Consider the following 19,598-nt stretch of genomic DNA (forward strand, 5'->3'; position numbering starts at 1 on the left):
TCAGTATTTTTTCTTTCAACAATAGCATCACCTTAGGTGATAAATTCAGAGAAATCTTTTGATTTTGATATTTAATTCTGAAGATTTAAATATGCTAATCTTACTGTCTCCTTTATGGTAACTGTTAACAAGTACATAGTTCTCTTTCCTTCGTGCTGGTATCTTACATCTCTGTGGAAATTAAATGTAACATACTTCCTTTGACTTACTGGTAGGTCTCTAGAGGGTTTCTACATATGGAATTTTATTCTACAGTGTCTTCATTTATGCAAAAGTTGGCTTCCTAATCGAGAACCTTGCTTTCCAGTTGCAATGAATATTCAACCATACAAAAATGAGCGCATAATAGAAAATAACTGGAAACTTTCAGCAATAAACACTGATCAGCATCCGATGGTGGCAATAATGTGAGACCTTGGGGGCAGCAGCAGCTTTGCTGGGGCACTGTGTGCAAAATGAAGTTCTCAGCCCAGAATAATGCAGTGTCACACTTAAAACCTTCTTGCGGACTAAAAAGGAATGCACATCACATAGGCATTAAACAAGAAGTTATTGTTTACCTGGCTGAAGCCTCATGGAATCGGAACCAAGCCCAGGCCCAGCCCTGGCTGCACAAAAGACTGGTTCTGGTGCTGCCCGTGACTGCTGCAGCTCCTGCGCTCTTCAGGGCCCTCTCAAAGTTTTGGTCAGCCCAGGGCTGGAGCTGTCACCCCACTGTGAGCGTTAAAGCCAGTCATGGGCCAGACAGATCCAGCACTCTCAGGCCACGACAGTCCCAACTGCATGACAGTCATGTCAAACTTGCATCTGCTGGGAGATAACATTTATCTGTTCTTTCATTCAGCTGGCATTGGTTGTCATGGATGACACCTGTGGTCACCACTGCAGGTCAAGCAGTAGATATCTTCCTTGCAAACTCTGAATAAAAGCACAGGTGGAAGAAACCTTGTGGTCTCAGGTTTGGAAGTACCAGGATGAGGTCAAAGTCTTCTGCTGGCACAGAACTTGTTCTGAAAACTTTAATGAAGAAAGAGCTTCCTGTCCTCGTCTTTTTTTGTTGTCCTTTTGTACCTTCTAAGTGTTTTCTGTATTCCTTTGTGGAAAAAGAGACACAATGTATTTTCAGAGGGACTCAGCTCCTGCAGGATCCTAAATTGGCTCATTTAATCTACATGGGTACTTGAATCCTCACTTAAGACATTCGTTAATTAAGCCACATTAAACCACACAGGCAAAGAAGAGGCTATGTTTGGATAAATTTAAGGGTTTCATTTTCTGATTTAAAACCACAAAGCAAAGACATGCAGGGAGCCCAGGCTGGTGCTCCCTCATTAACTCAGCATATTATGACATTTATAGTTCTCACTCAGAACTAGGAAGCCAAGGAAAACAGGGTTTTACAGTGGTGGAACAAAACCAGATAATGCCACAGAAAAATAAAGTTTGCGTCCAAATGATGAGCCTGCAAAATGAGGCTTTGCCCTGTAGGCACTCAGAAATCTTTCTCATGCTTATGCAAACGTGTTTGTGTTCACAAGGAGAATTTCCGTGCTCCCATTTGAAAGCCTCTATTCTATAGATGTCCCAGTAATTCTGTCAGTAAGCAGAACTCACTGCCAAGTGAGGTAAATAACCACATCCAAAGAGACGGTAAAAAACGAGGGCAAGATTTTCATGAAAAAATCATGTGCTGAAATAAGATGATTTTAAAACGTTCAACTTCATAAATATTAGGTAAGAAAGAAAGGCCATACACAGATAAGCAACAAAACAAGAAAGAATGGCAAAATCAAGAAATACATACTTGGCATGGATCCATATCTACCTTTGTTCCACGCCAAATGGGAGAGGGCCTTCCTTCAGTTTCCTCATCTCCCAAAAACTGTATCCTGGCTTCAGGCATACTTCTGTCAGAACATTCTTTCTTCTATAGAAGTTTATTCTTGCTTCTATTGAAGTTTAGACAGGAGGTTAAAACAGAAGTTTTTATCTTTGTCTATAAGGTTTTTTGTTCTTCTGCTCTTATAAGTTGCCAAAATCATTAACACATTATTTCACAATTATTTACACAAAAGAAGTAAATTTTGTGTAGGCACTGCTTCTCCTCCATATCTTAGTTCCTGAGACCATCAGAAATATTGTTTCTGTTGTTTTATATAAATATGCCAACATGGAAAAAATGAATCAACTCAGAAATAAACATCTCAGGTGAAGAAAAATGTAAGTGCCTTGTATATTCCAGACTGGTCGTTTAAAAGACAAACTTCCTCCATCCTTACTACTACTGGCTTCTTTAAAGCTGCAAGAAAATAAACAAATAAATACAAAACAGGGAAAATTCTCCTTGCTTACAAATTCATTATAACTGCTTTTTGCCATGCCTGTAGTTCAGAATTAATCTAACTCTTTTTTGTTAAGCGTACAAAGAATGAACATAAACATTCTGTTTGTTATCTCAAGGTATTAAGGTCATAATAGATTTACTGAGATTCTTCTAAGGAATTTAGGAGTATGTTTTCCTCTGAAAACAAATCACATACATTCCTAAATGTGGTAAAAAAACGTTTGAGACTCAGCATAAAGAAATACAATAACATAAAAACACTACAATAACCCAAATATACATTCTGCTTTTTCTATGGGTACATTAACACTTTGAAAACCTTTAGCTTGTGCGTTCCTCTCATTTACATGGAAAAAAACAAAAACAAACAAACAAACAAAAAAACACATATGGAAAAAAAAACCGTGAGCGTTTTCTTAGTATGACAGACTACTACTGAAACACAGATGTTTCCTACTGTTTCTTCTGCAGATCTTAAGAAATGTATTTGATAATACCTACACTCCTTGAAAATGGGAACGAGAATGCTAAGTTGAAATGTCTTTGAAACAATGTTGCTTTAATTTTTGAAGTTGTTCAACAGCTTTAGGAGAACTTCGGATATTTGGGTGGAATCTTTCCTTAGCCAATAGGACTGAAGATTAAGTTGCCTTGAGATCATTTAAATAATATTTCATGAAATCATTAACTGTTTACATTTATAACCAAATTCTACTTTTTTTCTTCAGTAACAAAGTAACCAAATTTCCTAAGTAAAAACAAATATAGTAAAGTGATAATGCGCTGTCTTAAATTCCCCAGACTATTAGCTTGATTGGTTCTGAGCGAGAAATTAGAAGGAAATTAGAACAGATTTTTGTTTCTGCTTGTTTTTGTTTAACGTTAAATTCCATAACACTCAGAAAAGTGCTTTAGCACATTGCAGTAGGCAAGATAATAGATAAAGGAAAATTATTTTACATCTATCTTTGAAGTTGTATTTTTTATCTTGCTTTTTCCTTCTACATATTTATAAAAGAAAAGAAAGGAAGCCTTCTGGGGACTTACACATTCCCTTTATGGCTTAGTAGCTAGGTTTCCAAGGCAGCTTTCAAAAAGGTCTTAAAATAGTCTATTACCAACTTCTGCCTGTGAAGAAGTAAATGGAATGAAAACACATTTTTGATATCTACTGTGAACCTATGCACCCTGCTTCTCTGATAACATCATCTTCCCTTGTTGGGACCTTTCTACTTCTAGTGTTCCACACAAGGATTTTGATATATTCATACACATACTCACAGATATGTATATACTTATTTATACACGCAGTCTTATAAACTATGAATTTGTTGAGAGGGTTTCATTTTCAGAAACACGTGGCATTGTATTAAGTCATCATTTAATAACAAAAAGAAGATACAAAATAGCAAACAGCAGAAATCCAACCCAGAATTTCTGAGGTTTAGTCCAATGCCCTGCCCATCAGGCTGCTCAGAAAGCACATTGTCAAGCTCCAGGGGCAGAGTGCACAGAAAAGCAAGAGAAGCCATAGTAGTGTATTCATTCTACTGGTGTTTTGAGTTTTACAGGACAAAAAAAAAAAAGAAAAAAGGAAGAAACAATAGTTGAAGGCAATGTTAATTGACATACATTATGTATATATATTTTAAACGAATTTAAGAAGTTGGAACTTTCAAAGGCAATTAATTACTCAAATCCCTCTGCTGTTGAGTGGGAGGTGGATACCTTACTCTCCAAAGGAACTTGGAAAACTCTAGTACTTACTTCCCTTCTTTTGTCCTGATAAACTACTGCACTGAAAGATGAACAAGTTAAATTGAGACTACAGATTGGATTATATTTCTTGAGAATGGAGAGGTCCAAAGTGGCTAAGAGAACTAATGTGTTTGTGTAAGTGATATACGATCAGACGTTTGCATAGCTCTCTGTAGAGAGAAGGCAGTGTTTACAAAAGCTAAGTATCTCGATATGTAAATTAGCTGCCTCTGCAGACTTTTTTTCTGGTGAGTCAGCAGCTACTCATTCTTTAAATGATACTCTTGTTCTCAGACTACTCCTTGATGCCTCCTGTACACTTTTTCCCTGCGGTAAATGATGCCTTTTGCAAGATCCAATTCATCTGATAGTCACGGATTGGATGCGCTGTAGAGGGGTGACAGTAAGAACAGTGGATCTGCAGAACACTCTGCCCTCTGAAGTCCTTCTTGAATCTATTTTCTGTTTTCTTCTACCTTTAGCATCAATTTCTGGTCTTTGAAAAGACAGATCTCCAAGATCTTTGGCAAAACCCTTTAACTGATATAAAAGATTCTGTAGCTTTTTTTTTTTTTTTTTTCTTAATTAAGATTTCATAGTAGTAAAACATTTAAAAGAAAAAAACAGTTTCAGGCATGAGGAAAAAAACCTTTTACTGCTACAGACCTCAGAGGAAATGCAACAAGAGCCTTCTGAAAACAACAGAAAGTCACCCTTTTCCCCATTGACTCAGTACCTTTCCCGAAATCTTGAAATTTGCTTTTTTCCAGGAAGTATAGCTAGGCTTCCCAAACAATTTCATACTTTAAGCTTTTATAGAATAGTTCAAATAAGCAAGGCAAACGTACCAATATCTGGCATGCTTTCCACTGTTTCTTGGAATCTTGTTTGAAAGAAAACAACAACCACCTACCACCAACAGAAAAGCATCCTCAAACAGGAAAGCTAAAACAGAAGGAGCTTACTGTGAACCATACCCATCAAATATAGCCTCGCGTGCCCATGATTGCTGGGGATTCCCCTCTACTGCGTTCACATCCTGGGCTGAAACAACTCTCAGTTACCATCCCACCGTAGCCATATTCCACAGATCCACCAGTATTTGTAGTATCATTCTTGGACGATACGTAAGCACACCATCTTCAAAGAGTGTTCCCAGCTCTCTGTTGCTCAATGTATAACTTTTATTTAGTCTTCTGAAAGAACATTTTGAATGCTTGCATTAAATATACCTCAGAATAACAAAGAACAATCACCACCATTTAGTTCTGTAGTCAGTTCCACAGCCTCTAATTAGGAAAGCTAATAACAATTTTCACGGTACTGAATAATATAGTCTTATTGTTGCAGCATGCAGTATTTAGAAATTCCTATGTTCTTCTTCCTGAAGCATGCAGCCTTCAGCAGCTCTTTCTTAAACTGTAGAGTTCTTTTTTTGTTTCAGTATCTCTCACTTAGCAAACGATTTTTACAAGAGCGTTATTTACCTCTATGATCCCTCCTAAAGAAGTCATAACTACGATTTTATAACATTTCAATCAAGTGAATCATGTCACTACTTCAGTAGGAGTCTCTATACCTTTTTATTAACTGGCCTTCTAAAACTAGGCTACAAGTTATGTAATAAATTCGTTTCTTTAAGTCTCGTGGTGCATCACTAAATCTTTTTTATTACTACGTCTTTATGTGAAACAAGCATTTAGTTGTGGTGGGTTTTCCCCTGTTCTGCTCACAAAGAAGTGAAATTACTTCTGACAGGTTCCTGGCAATACCAGGCAAAGTACTCCCAGGCAGGACAAGAGACATATACAGAAAAAAGAGCTGAATACACCAGTTGGGTGAGGGGGAATCTCTGGCCACACAGCACTCCTCCTAGCAGGCAGTCAAGGCCCAAGAGGTGCTCACCTCTCTGTGGTTGGCCCTCATATGAGCAGTGGGGGTCTCCACCCTGTCCAGACATTCTGGTCACCTGGAAAGCACAGGTGCAAACCATCCACCTGTGCTCCCTGGGCCAGCCACCAGGTGCTCAATCACCAGTTTCAGCAGCGACCTAACTGTTCCCCTACATCCCCCTTCTGTTACTGTTTTGAGTACTCTTTATTTATGGAGAGACCACACAAACAGTACAGTTTATTTCTTTATTTTTAACCAAAAGATCACCAGCAGCTCTCATAATCAGTAGCCAGTATAAAACACTGCAGGTATGTTCAAAATGTTTGTCTTGTCATACTAGCTGTCTCAAAATATTTAAAAACACTATCTAGTTTTCTCTTCCAGCATCCTAATTTGTACCTGTAATTTACAGCATGGTGCAGAACAGCTCTAAGGACATTACATACCCAGCCTCTTTACGAGGTTGAGTGCAGACTCTAACCCTGTATTGTGATGAAAAGAGACTGAACTTTCAATTAGGGAGTTCATCTGACCCTCTCTAGCATCCAGTTTCAAATAAAGATAAATATGGACCTTCCTTACGCAAATCAACATGCCTGTGTGCTATACTTTCTTCTGGAACTGAAGAACTGCGCACGTTTACATTCTGTGCACTTCTCCAGCTTCTCTCTTTAACTCACTCTTTAGAAAGGAATCTCATGATTTCTGTACCAAGACTCCAATACCGCAAAATTCAAACTCACCAAATTCAAACTCCCGCTTTAAAAATCACTCCAAAACACTTCAGTTCAGGAGTTCATCAAGTGACTGACTGTGATTGTAAGCTTCAGTGCTCATCTCCTCCCCCTCGCTAACAGGAAGCTATTAGCCACTCCGAGATTTCAAACAGCGAAGCTGATCAAAGGCCCAATGGTCACAGCGACATAAGCCTACTGAGACTTAAAAAGAATGAAAAATGTGGGCTCAGTGGCATTATAAAATATGCACATACGTGTTCCTCTGCCTTACAGGGAGCTGCACAGCTGAACAGGGGAAATATTATCTATTTATGTGTAAGCTTTACTTTAATCTCTGAGTGATCTGGGCAAGAAAAAATTATGCAGAGATGCTGAGTAGTGAATAAATACAAAATAGATAATTAGCTGAACTTGCTTAATTATTGTAGAGATTTTTTTTTCTCTTTATTTTTGCTTTCCTGTAGCAAGTTCTATATTCTTATCGACTATAAAGTGTAAAGCAAAGTAATAATATAAAATGATGCCATTCTTTTCTTATACTGCTGGAAAAGGTAGAAAGAGATAATTGGAGAATACCCGAACAATGCTAAATTTTACCACATATCAAAGTACTACAAAACTATTGGATAAAACACCAAAACCACATCTTCCAAAGGCTATGGACTAGTCTTCCATTAGGTACACTCAAATATTGAGTGTATTGAGACAAATAAAAGCTAAACGAATACTGTGTCTCATGTGCCAGGAGCTCATTGTCATTTTTGATTGAGCATCATTCTGCTATTGAGCCATTTCTAAGAGTCCCCTCACATGCGAATTTGCTGGCATGAGCCAGGACTAAGTTTGCACGGTTATTCTTTCTCTCAGTCTCCTCTACTAGATGATTTCCTGTAAATTATAGGACTCCTTTTGTCTTTGGAAACAATAGAATAGTTCTGTTGGAAAAGACCCAAAAAGATCATTAAGCTCAACTGTCTGTCTATTTATGGGCTAACCAAAAGTTAAAGCATATTACCAAGGACATTATCTAAATGCCTTTTGAACGCTGACAGGCTTGGGGCACCGACCACGTCAATATGAATCCTGTTCAGGCATTTGACCACCCTCACAGTAAAGAAATTTGTACTAACATCCAGTTTGAAACATTCCTGGGCAGAGCTTTGTGCTGTTTCTATGCATTCTGTCATTGGTTATCAAGGAGAAGAGAGCAGGACCTCCCTTCATGAATGGCTTGGGTTGGAAGAGACCTCACAAACCATCCAATTTCAACCCTCTGCCATAGTCTGGTTGCTCCCCACTAGGCTCAGGCTGCCCAGAGCTCCACCCTGCCTGGCCTTGAACACCTGCTGGGATAGGGCATCCACAGCTTCTTCAGGCAGCCTGTTCCAGTGCTTTACCATCCTAAACCTCCTCTCTCTAGTTTAAAACCATTTCCCCTTGTCCTGTCATAACCTGCTTGTATAAAAAGTCAGTCTTCTTCCTCGTTTTTAAGTTCTCTAAGTAACGGAAGGCTGCAATGAGATCTCCCTGGAGCCTTCTCCAGGCTGGACAAGCCCAGTTCCCTCAGCCCATCTTCACAGAAGAGGTGCCCTTCAGGCCCTCAGAAACCTTCTCCAGCCTACTGTCTGTTAGTCTCACAGCAGACATGCCCAGGGCCTGACATGCACTGCATCCGGTTATCTTTTAGTAGTCTAGATTCAGAGATGACTGCAGCTATCAAGAAAATAAGAGTGAAACTGATTGAACAATGTAGCTTCAGAGATATGTGTAGATCCATGACTATTTTAAATAGATTTTATGAGGTAGGAACTACTTACTCATCAGTGATGACCTCACATAGAAACACAGTCATTTGACCAGCCATTTTACTTAACAGGCACACACAAAAGCTACCATCGCTTGCTCCTTCTGTTTTTCCCTTTCTCTCTTTGCCTTTTAATACACTGAAAAATGTCATTCTTCAAGTTGTACAAAGGGAGCAATGTTAAGCTTCAGATTACACAACTTCTCAGACAGAAAAGGTAATTTTGGTAGAATAAACAGAAATAGACCAACGCAGATCACAGTAACAGAGGAAAATAATTGGACTTGGGAAGTTACACAAGTCTGTGCTGACAACACCCACTCTGCAGAGCGGCAGGCAAAGGGCTGGCCCCACAGCACCAGGGCAGAGGTGACATGGCAGCACCCCCCTACAGCCCAGCACCAAGCAGATGTGGCAAGGGAACGAACCAGGTCTCAGGTCAACAAGATCTTAACTGGGGTTCCAGGGCAGAAGGCTTGATGAGGCTGCTCAGGCCAATTAAGGCTTATAATTGCTGTCTGGGCTCTGAGGAGGGATAAAAGCAAAGCGTGGACGGGACCACAGAGAATCCTTGATCCCAATCTGTGAGAAGAGCAGTTGAGTGCTGCAGCAGTGCTCTCCCATAGTTATCTCCTCCAGCACTGGCAACTACCTACAATTCACTAGAAATACTCTGGCTAAATGATTAATTTGTCCCTGTGTGAATATTCAGTGCTGATTTGCAGTGGCAGTGGAGACTATTAAGACTGAAATACGTGCCCGTCTTGAAAGAACTTATCTTGTACACAGTAATGTCAACTTTATTAGGCTTTATGGGGTGGAACAGTGGCCAAAGCACCCATAAAACTCTCCTATTTGAAATTCCTGAGGTACTAACTCATAGTCAAAGCATCAGTGACACAGATGTCAAAAATAAGTCTTGTGATGCGTTTGTTTGCAACATTGTAAATAGAGAATGCTACCATAACTATTTTCCACTCCCTTTGCAGGAGCGTCAAACAATTACAGAAGCTAAAAAACAAGAAGAGTCTGACCCCAAAATGCTTTTTTATTTTTTGGTTAATTTTTGTATTTTTTTTTTTCTTCTTTATTTCTTCAAAGACTTCCTCTAGCATAACAAAAACAAACAAGGCCACTTGACTGCTACATGGTACAAGTGAGAACTTTTATGTTACTTGAAAAACAACTCAAGAAGAAAGGGAAAACGTGGCTGGAGGAGATGCATCTTTTCATGCTTAGCATTGTACCTTAACAATACACACAATGTAAGATTTCACTTCAAGGGAAAGTAGTAGCTACTAGTTTCCAGAAACAAAAATGTTGATTTGGAAAACAAACAAACAAACCAAACAAAAAACAACTCACGCCCCTATTTCCCCTTTCATACATATTCATTATCTAGTCACAGTGGAGCAGAGCTTGGAAGCAAGCCAAATATGCGCCGCACATACGCTCAGATATTACCTGGGCCCCTGGCAATAGAGAGAGACTGAAATACTGCTCATATTTTGCTCCCCGAACATAATTTTTCATGCTGTTCTGCTGACTATTGAAGAGGTTTTAAAGCCCCTCTCCCTTCATAACATATATACTCTCATCTCTGAAGAATACGTGCCAGCTACGAAAAGGAATGGAGGCCCTCAGACAAAATTCAAGGCAGAGAAAAAGAAAGGACTTGTTCATCTGTAATAGTTGAGAAAGAGCAATGAAAACCGTTTGCGAAAGGCAGGCAGCCACCACTAACTGCCTTAACCATTTCGAGCTGAAATTGGTGCTGGGCACCAGTGAAACAACCGGGGACCAGCAGCAGGGGCCGTGCTAAGATTTTGATTTCATTTGGTGAAACTATGTCTTACCAATACGCTACAGCTATGCCGCCAATAACTAACTGCAAGTACTCATATAACATAACAGGTTTTTTCCTCTAATTTTTATCTAACCATAAACTTCTACAAAGCCTAGATGTATTAAGCATATCACAAATTAAGACAACAGAACAGTTCTCAAAGCTTGACAATTCATATGGTACAATTTATATTTCAAGTCAGATACAAAAGCGGGAAAAAAAATTTTACCTGCAAATTATTAAGTTTGTAGTGTCATTCAATCCATATAGTACTTAGGCTTTGAAGACAAAAAAGAACTGTAAAAAATTATGAATTCAGAATAAGTAATATGTGGTTATTCCCTGCAATGAGAGGAAAAAAAATACAAAGAGCTATTTTTAAAGGAAATTAAAAGCGTTGTAAGTAAACACTAAGAATATTTTTGTTTTTTTGTTTACAGAACCATTAGCTAAAGGAAGGAGTGAGGCTCGCAAAGAAAGGGGAATTAACATTTGTTGACATTTTACTGCTTTTAGTTTTTATGTAAACTCAAAGCAATTAAATTATGTTTAAGACATTTTTGCTGTAAGTAGCTTCCATTTACATTCCTAGAAATAGTAATCCAACTATTTTATTGCATTGTTGGGAGCCCTTTAGCAACAGACCAACTATTTAGCAACAACTCTTTTTGCCATCTCTAGAGCTGGAATCCAAGGACTTGAATCAATTTAATTGCATTGCTGTTTCTCAGCTACTATACCAAAATGTGTTGTTCTTGACTTCAAAGGGTCTATTCCTACCTCCCCTCACAGCAGTCTCCAAATAAACCTATAAATCCTTGTTCTGTAGCACATGAATTATCAGTAACTTCAAAATAAATGAAGATAAAAATGGTTGAATATTTAAACGTGTAGCAACTCCATCCCATGATAGATCATTTCAGACCAAAATTCATTTTTTTCTTTGATATCTACTACTGCTATAAACTTCCAGTTTATCATATAACATTACAATTTATGGTATAACCAGCTTGTATACTGACTATAAACCCTTTGTCAATGCCACTGTAAAGACTTTATAGTCCATAAATAATAGAAGAGCGATAGTATCTATCCTTCTTATTTTGCCCAGCACATCCAGAATACAGGACTCTAAACATGTCAGAGGATTTGCTTATTTTACCTACAATGTAGGTTAAGCAAAAAAAAAAAAAAAAAAAAAAAAAAAGCAAACTTCCTAATGTTTGGCTTACAAAAAATTTATTTGAATAAATAGAAAAGTCAAAGGTGCGAGCCTGCATGTTACAATCCAGGAATAAAAGACACACAGAAGCAACAACCAGACTTAACTCACTGCAACATTCATCTATGACCAAAGGCTACAAAAATGTTCTATTACCTAAAGAGAACATGGCTTTTCTATGTATATAATCACTATGGGAGGAATTGGCTTACTCTGCATGTGGAATATCACCTTTCCATGCTTTTTCACGATGTACAGATTTGGCCAAAGCATACTTTTCTTAGATAGTGTAGCAATTCAAGGACCAAATCTGGCACAAATTTACGCTTACATCCTACTGAAGTTTATGTTCTTCAGAGGATTTTGCTCTGACACTGCAGCAGAACATAGGCAAAGACGTTTTTTTCACATTACATCCCTTCATATTGTCTATGACAAACCAGTAATGGCACCTCCTACATCTGCCATGCACAAGGACTGTTGAAAATTCCCACTTCTAACTTCTCTTTCACAAACAGATTCCCATGCAGGTATAGTTATTTCATTTTCCACAATGATAGCGAAAGAAAAGATGGGACTAATTAAAAACAAACGTATAAGGAGCGTAACAGCATCAGTCTAAATACCACTTGATACCACTTGCTGTCCATAAATAATTGTTTAGAGTGAAGATCATGAAAATAAGATGACAACATTGAATCATAGAAACGTGAAATTGTTTTAGTTGGACAGGACCCTTAAAGGTCTTCTAGCTCAACTCCCCTGCAGCAAACAGGGACATCAGCAGCTTGACCAGGCTGCTCAGAGCCTAGTCTAGGCCTGACCTTGCATGTCTTCAGGGACAAGAATTCCACCTCCTCTCTGGGCAGCTTGTCCCAGTGTCTCACCGCTCTTATTGTAAAAAAGACTTGCTCCTTAAGTCCAACCTAAATCTCTCCTCTTTTATTTTGAAACTATTTCCCTTTGTGCTATGACAACAGATTCCAGTAAGGCACCTGTCCCCTTCCTTCTTACAGATCCATGTTAGACACTGAAAGGCCACTATCAGGTTTCCCCTGAGCCTTCTCTTCTCCAGGTTGAACAGCTCCAGCTCTCTCAGCCTGCCCCTATAGGAAAGGTGTTCCATCCCTTGGATCACGTTTGTAGCCCTTCTCTGGACTCATTCCAACACGTCCACATCCCTCCTGTACTGAGGACTGGACTGTGTCTAGATGTGGTCTCACCAGCACAGAGTAGAGGGGCAGGACCCCCTCCTTCAACTTACTGGCCACACTTTTTTCATTCAGCCCAGGATACGATTGGCTTTCTAGGCTGCAAGGTCACATTGCTGGCTCGAGTCCAGCTTACCATCCATCAGTACACCCAAGTCCTTTTACGGCAGGGCTATGCTCCATCCTTACGTTCCCCAGCTTGTAGTGATAGCAAAAGTTGCCACAAACCAGGTCCAAGACCTTGCGCTTGGCTTTGCCGAATCTCATGAGGTTCTCCTGAGCCAACTGCCTGACCCTGTTTAGGTTCCCTGATTGGCTCCCCATCCCTTGGGCATGCCAACTGTACCACACAGCTTGGTGTCATCTGCAAACTTGCTGAAGAAACTTGTCTCTGAATTGCATACTGAATTCTTACCTGAAATCTAAGAGGCAAACTGAACTTCTGTCACTTTCATCCATAGTCTGAGACATTCCTCTGCACACGAGATTACTCTCTTAGTGCAAAATACATCTTCGCTCTGAGTTTGTTCAGTTTTCTCATCTCACAGCTCTCCTTATGCATCTCTTGTGTCAGGATGCTCGTGCTGTCTCACCAGGGACTGCCCCTGCCCATCAAATTCTTCCACATGCTGCAGCACTGGCCTTCGGCACAGAGCCTCCATCTATTGATCCTACAAACCAAACTCCTTATTTATGCTCGCACATTCCCTTGACGAATCCCTGCATTGCACTTCCTACAAATTGGCAGTCTCCTTCATTTATTTCTCTTGCCTCTCTTATCAACTCTCTGAACAGGGCATATTGACACATTTCTCACTGCAAAATACAACAATAGGGTGAGGACACTTTTTCCCCCCTCTTCACAGCTTAGTAAGTGTCTCTGTCCCTTCTCTGTCCCCTCACTTGGCAGGGGTGGGGCCTCACTCAGGCAACACATAGTGGTTCTCCTCTAGCATCTTTCAGTACTAGCTGCCCTTTTGGTGCTGCAGGTAATGCAATCCCCATGTGAGTGGATGTAGCATATCTTTAAATGTTGATATATTCAAATATCTTTATAGAGGATACGACACAATAAGTCTCAGGTGAACCCTTTGGGAATTCCGGGGAAAGGGCTGCCTAATCTCCAGTTAAACAGGCCTATTATCTCTCACTCCCCATGAGAAAGTGAAGCAGAACTGATTTGATTAAGAGCAAATTAACCTCTCTAACACAGCTACCCAGGGTTTTACACCTGTCACTTTAGTATGACAATTTATATTTATTCAAAAAGCCATGAGACAGTAAATTAAACATTGCCCTAATTAGAAAAATGTCATATGTTACAGTGGGGGAGCAAACTGAACTAATTTCAAACAGTTCTTGTGCAAAGTACATTTCAGTACAGCATTAATACAAGCAGAGTCAATATTTTTTACACAGTCACATCTGAACTGAACGCCATCACGACACAGCTGTAACCTTATGTCAACTGACAGTAAGCTGAGTTCCCCCCCCCCCCCAAAAAAAAAAAAAATCACAAACCAAACTTGTTTAGGAAAAGCCACCAACACCTGAATTACCATTATATTCTACCAACATCTCTTCTCTGCTATGTTGTAGTATAAACCAGTTCTCGTCTTAATTAGTTCTCCTGACACAGTGTTCTTCCTAATGTTATATTGGATAGGTAAAGGGTAAAGTCTTCAATAGGTTGTAAAACCATACAATATCAAATGTCAAAGATATTTTTGTTTCATTGGATAATTAGAATAGAGTCATATAATAAAAATATAGTTATCTATAAATGTACCCCAATATTTCAGAAAACCTAAACCTGTACAAGTTTTTAGGCTTATGGAAAAACACTCAGATGTTACATCTATGTATAGTGAATTGCTACTTTCAAAATAAAAGTAGGAGAGGCCAACAAGGCCAATAATCTAAAAATAAATATTTACTAAAACTTTCAGCATAGCCAGATTCACATCACAGACTGCCATGTAAATTGTGAAGATGTTTCCTTTTGGTCAAAGTTTCTCAGCGCCATGACAATACTAGAATAATGATAAATTATTATTATTATTTTAAATCAGCCCTGCTGCTCCTGCCTTTTTTTTTTTGTTGTTTGTTTTGTTTTATAAATACCATCCTTAAGAGGGCTTTTTTTTTTTTTTTACTCATTCTCTAGCTTTTTTACTGTTTTTTTCTTCTTGCTATCTAAAAGCAATATTCAAATTGTAATTTTGACACAAGTAACAACCCTTTTGATAAATAAGTACAGATCATACATATGCTCAGAGGAAACCCTATTACAGTGAAACTATTTGAACTCTAACAACAAAATAATTTAGGTCATTATTTCTAGTAATAAATGTTACACATATACATCTATTCTGCTTAGCTTGCTAAACAGAGGCCTTTTTTTTTTTTTACATATATTTACATATAGTTGTAGACTTCCTAGATCGTATAATACTGAGATAATTGTCTGTATTATCCATAGATAACAATATATGGATAGATATGTGTATACCCAGTATATATAAACATAGATAAATATACATAGATAATTGTAGCAATTAAAAATAATGCTGTTAATTATCAGAGAATTAGGGATCTTAACTTTCAGGAGTGACATTTATTGCACACGGTCATAACTGACAACAGCTTACGGAGAAATTTACTTAGAACTCTGCATGTAGAATATTGCCTTTTCCTTCTTCTGTTCACATATTAGAGGCCTTTATTAGAGGCCTTTTCTGAATTTCAGATTTCCCTCCTCCTTCTCTTCTGCACCAGCGGGACTGCTTGTCTCTCCATCAGCAGCCTGTGCCTGCTTCCACAGAGCCTTCTGCTCACCAATTGTGTTAACTTGTTCCCACACAATCCATATTGTCAGGCTTGCTCCTGGTCAGGGAAACACTAGGAAACACTATAACCGCCTAATCTTAGCTGACAAGTAGACTGATTGAGAAATCAAGGTATCAGCTATAGCAGTGTTTATCATAAAGATCTAGGGACCATCCTTTTCTCAAGCACCAGTGAGGAACAGATCAAGTAAAGTAGCTTTTCAAATTTCATGCACTCATTATCCCTTACTACATTTTTGTTTTTGAGCAGATAGCAGTAAAATTAAAGAGTCATCAGCAGAAGAAATAAAAAAGAATGATTTGCAACAGCTGTTCTGTGGTTCTAAGTGAGCAAAGATTCATTCAACAATTCTGCAATATCTGCAATATCTATTCAACATATCTGGTTGAATAGAAACAGAACATCTACCAATACTTTTAAACTGTCTAAAGCTCACTAAATACAGAAATCATAGAACTATAGGGGCTGGAAGAGACATCTAAAGATCATCAAAATCCAACCCCCCCGCCAAAGCAGGCTCCCTAGACCAGGTTGCACAGGTGGGTCTTGAACATCTCCAGAGAAGGAGATCCATAACTTCTCGGGGCAACCATTTCCAGTGCTCTGTCACCCTTACTGAAAGGTTTTCAAAACACAGTATCACAAATAACTATTATTTTTAATCCTTCAGTTTTAAACTTCCAGAATTTGTGTACAAAGGACTAGCATCACAGATGCACAGACATCTGTATTACTGTTTGAAATGACTTCGCCTTTACCATCTGAGCTGTTGGTTGTCATGTTTGTTACCGTTAACCCACCTCTGTTTTCTTAATTCTCAAGAAACAATATCTGTATTACTTCAAATCTTTCAAAACTGAAAGATAAATAAATGATGTATATAGATTATCTGAAAACAACACATTACAATCTGTCTTGTCACCAACCTTGATACTCAATAGAAATAAAGTTGTCAGTAATACCTAGCCTTGTTCATCAAATTTGGCTGAGTTCAGATTCGTTTCTGTATACTTCTCTTACATTTTAAAATTCTAAAATATTTTGCAATTGTTTAAAACTTGTTGACAGTATTAGACACTAACTGTACAGTGAAAAACTACAGTATTTTCCTTAGTATATGTCAATCAATCTAACTTAAAATAGCAGCAAGAACAGCACTACCTGCATTTCAACTTGGGATGCCATCTCTGTCTCATCTTGAGTCTCCCCAGGGGTTAAGATGCTGAGACAAATTAACAACTCAGATCAGCTTGCATTCATCACCAGGTTAACATGAATTAGATCACTCATGCTAGTCAGCTACAGAAGTTACAGAGACTACTGATACTGCAGCATAGACCTAAATTCACACATTCCATTGAAATCTCACAACTTTTCCCAAAATACTCCAGCATGGCATTTCAAGAAGGCTTATTACAAAAAACAAACAAACAAACCCTATTATTTATCTATCAGTAACATGCTTTAGAAAAGTCTACTGGGGATAAATATGTCTATTTTCTCTATGAATATCTTTAACCTGATTTAAGCTAAGAAACACTATATTAGCCACAAAGATAGAAAAGAGGTTGGAAAAGTTTCATTTATTTCTCCTCCAAATATCCAGTAAAAAAAAAAAAGAAAAAAAAAATCAATCCTCATACACCCATATGTTGCAGCTTGTCTGACGCTTGCACGCGTGGTGACTGCTCTATCTGCATTGTGCATCCTCAAGACAGTGCACAGCCAAAATGGGTTCTGCTCCTGCAATTGCTTTGAAATGGAGCAAATGAATAACAGCAGCAGTTCATGTCAAACAGAAGCTGCAGCTTTTCCCAGGAAAGAATATTTTTAGAAGACTAAAAGATTGAGGTCCGCTTTTAGGGTGTGCAATTGTGGATCAGGGAGGAAATGACAGAAATAAAAAGGTAGCACCTTATAATTTAATGATTGAATAAAAAAGAGTTATGGATCATTTGACAATAAGACAGATTTGAAACAACAAGAAAAATGTTTCTACATTAAAATTTTAGGAACACAAAGCCTTTGGGGAAAAAAAGAATAAAAAGAAATACAGAAAGGGCATCTTGTTCATACGCAACATATGTATCATCAGGAAATTCCTAAGGAAACAACAGCAGCAAGTTATGAGAAAGATAGACATAATGGCTCTCAGATATAGTAGGTTTGCTATTCTTTTTGAAAAAGCAGCCACAAAAATGGAAAAAGGCACTGTAAGGTAAAAATAGCTCTTTAGAAAAAAGAACATTACCAATCAACAATCTCTCTCTGCAGGATGTTTTTTAGCCTATAAAAATCAAGTGTTACTGAAAAAAAATCAGACTGCAGAAAAAAGCTGTAGAAGCAATATTAATTTTATGAAAGAAAACAAAGAGATAGCAAAGAGATAGGCAAGATCACAATGTATGATGGATCACACAGTTGATGTATTAAAAAGAGCACTTGGTGATCAGTAATAGCAGAGCACAGGTGGAGTGCTGACACGTAGTACCTACTGCCCCAAAACAGCACACAGAGAAATAATGGACATTTAAATAAAGTAATTAATCTGTTTTGCAAGTGCATTGCAAGGTTTGGATACATCGGGTAAGTTAAGACAACAGCGCAATATATTTTAGATCTACAGGATTTGTATCAACCCGAAGTCCTCTGTTTATTAAGCTGGTGCCCACCGTCTGTCTCTCTACGCGCAAAATATACAGAACAGCTGAGCTTAAGCTCTTTTTCTTTGTTTGATTTGGTTTGATTTTATGATTTTTTGGTTTGAGGTAGAAACAAATATATAAATAAAAGAGCAGGCAGTCGGCTTCACCTCCCCAGCTCATCTGGAAACAAGTCTAATGAAGCAACCTGCTCCTAGCTACACCAGAGTGCTGAACAAGGATGATGTGCAGTGCCATCACAAGGGAGGTGTGGGAGTCTGAGGGTACAGAATTATAAAAGGATACAGCAGACTCCGAAGTAAACTACTGAACTGTGCTTCATAGTGGCTTGAAACTTCTTAAATTGTTGTATTTTTATTCCCAAAAAGACAGCTTGATCAACATGAAATTAGCTTAAAAGCCATGAAACAGAGATACAACGGACGTGTCATTTTTGATTGCCTTACGGCATATAGGAAAGTCTGAAACTTAATAAGGCATCAAGATACAGAAAATATAAGATAGCGATGTTCTGTCCTTATTGCCCAAATCCAAGAGCACTGGCTTCAAATGACCACTGAAAATGAATCCCTTTAGATCACATGGGCAGGCATACAGCACCAAGGCAATGATGCTTTTTTCAACAAATGACGTGATCAGAAATCAAAGCTTCAGCACCAATAGGAAAGCTTGCGCTGCAGTGAGTCACAAATACACTATTTCCTCAGAACTTGGGGAGTATTTGGCAGCAGATTGTGAGTATTGCTGTTACCAACAGATTTAGATAGAAGGTTATTTAGTGTCAGAAGTCTGAAATAGCAGTCAATGGCTATTGCAGTGGGGGAAAAGCAAAATGTAAAATGATCTCACAAAATATTTGTGTTACTAAAATTGTGGAAAATCTAACACATTTTTTTGTCCTTACAAACAACTGTGATTAGTCAAAAGCTAAGAAATTAGCTTTGATACAAAATGGGATAGGCTGGAACAGAACTAGGAAAAACGATACCATTTAATGGTTCTGAAACTTCGAAAATCATGCTGAGCTCCAGCGTCAATATTCGGTGGGATGTATTTGGAATTATATACATCAGATACACAAACCCAACATGATCCTTCAAAAGCAAAAATTAGCTGTGTCACATGCTGTATATCCTAAACGCTAGTCAAAATAACCTCATTTCATTTGACAGTACAAAGGACCGTCTGGATGTTATTACATCTTTCCTTGGCAGATCACAGACTTATTACTGCATTTGTTTCAAGACAGAATAATCACATCCAGCCTTAT

This window comes from Meleagris gallopavo, chromosome 16 (genome assembly GCF_905368555.1).
Source record: "Meleagris gallopavo chromosome 16, MGAL_WU_HG_1.1, whole genome shotgun sequence".
Lineage (NCBI taxonomy): Eukaryota > Metazoa > Chordata > Aves > Galliformes > Phasianidae > Meleagris > Meleagris gallopavo.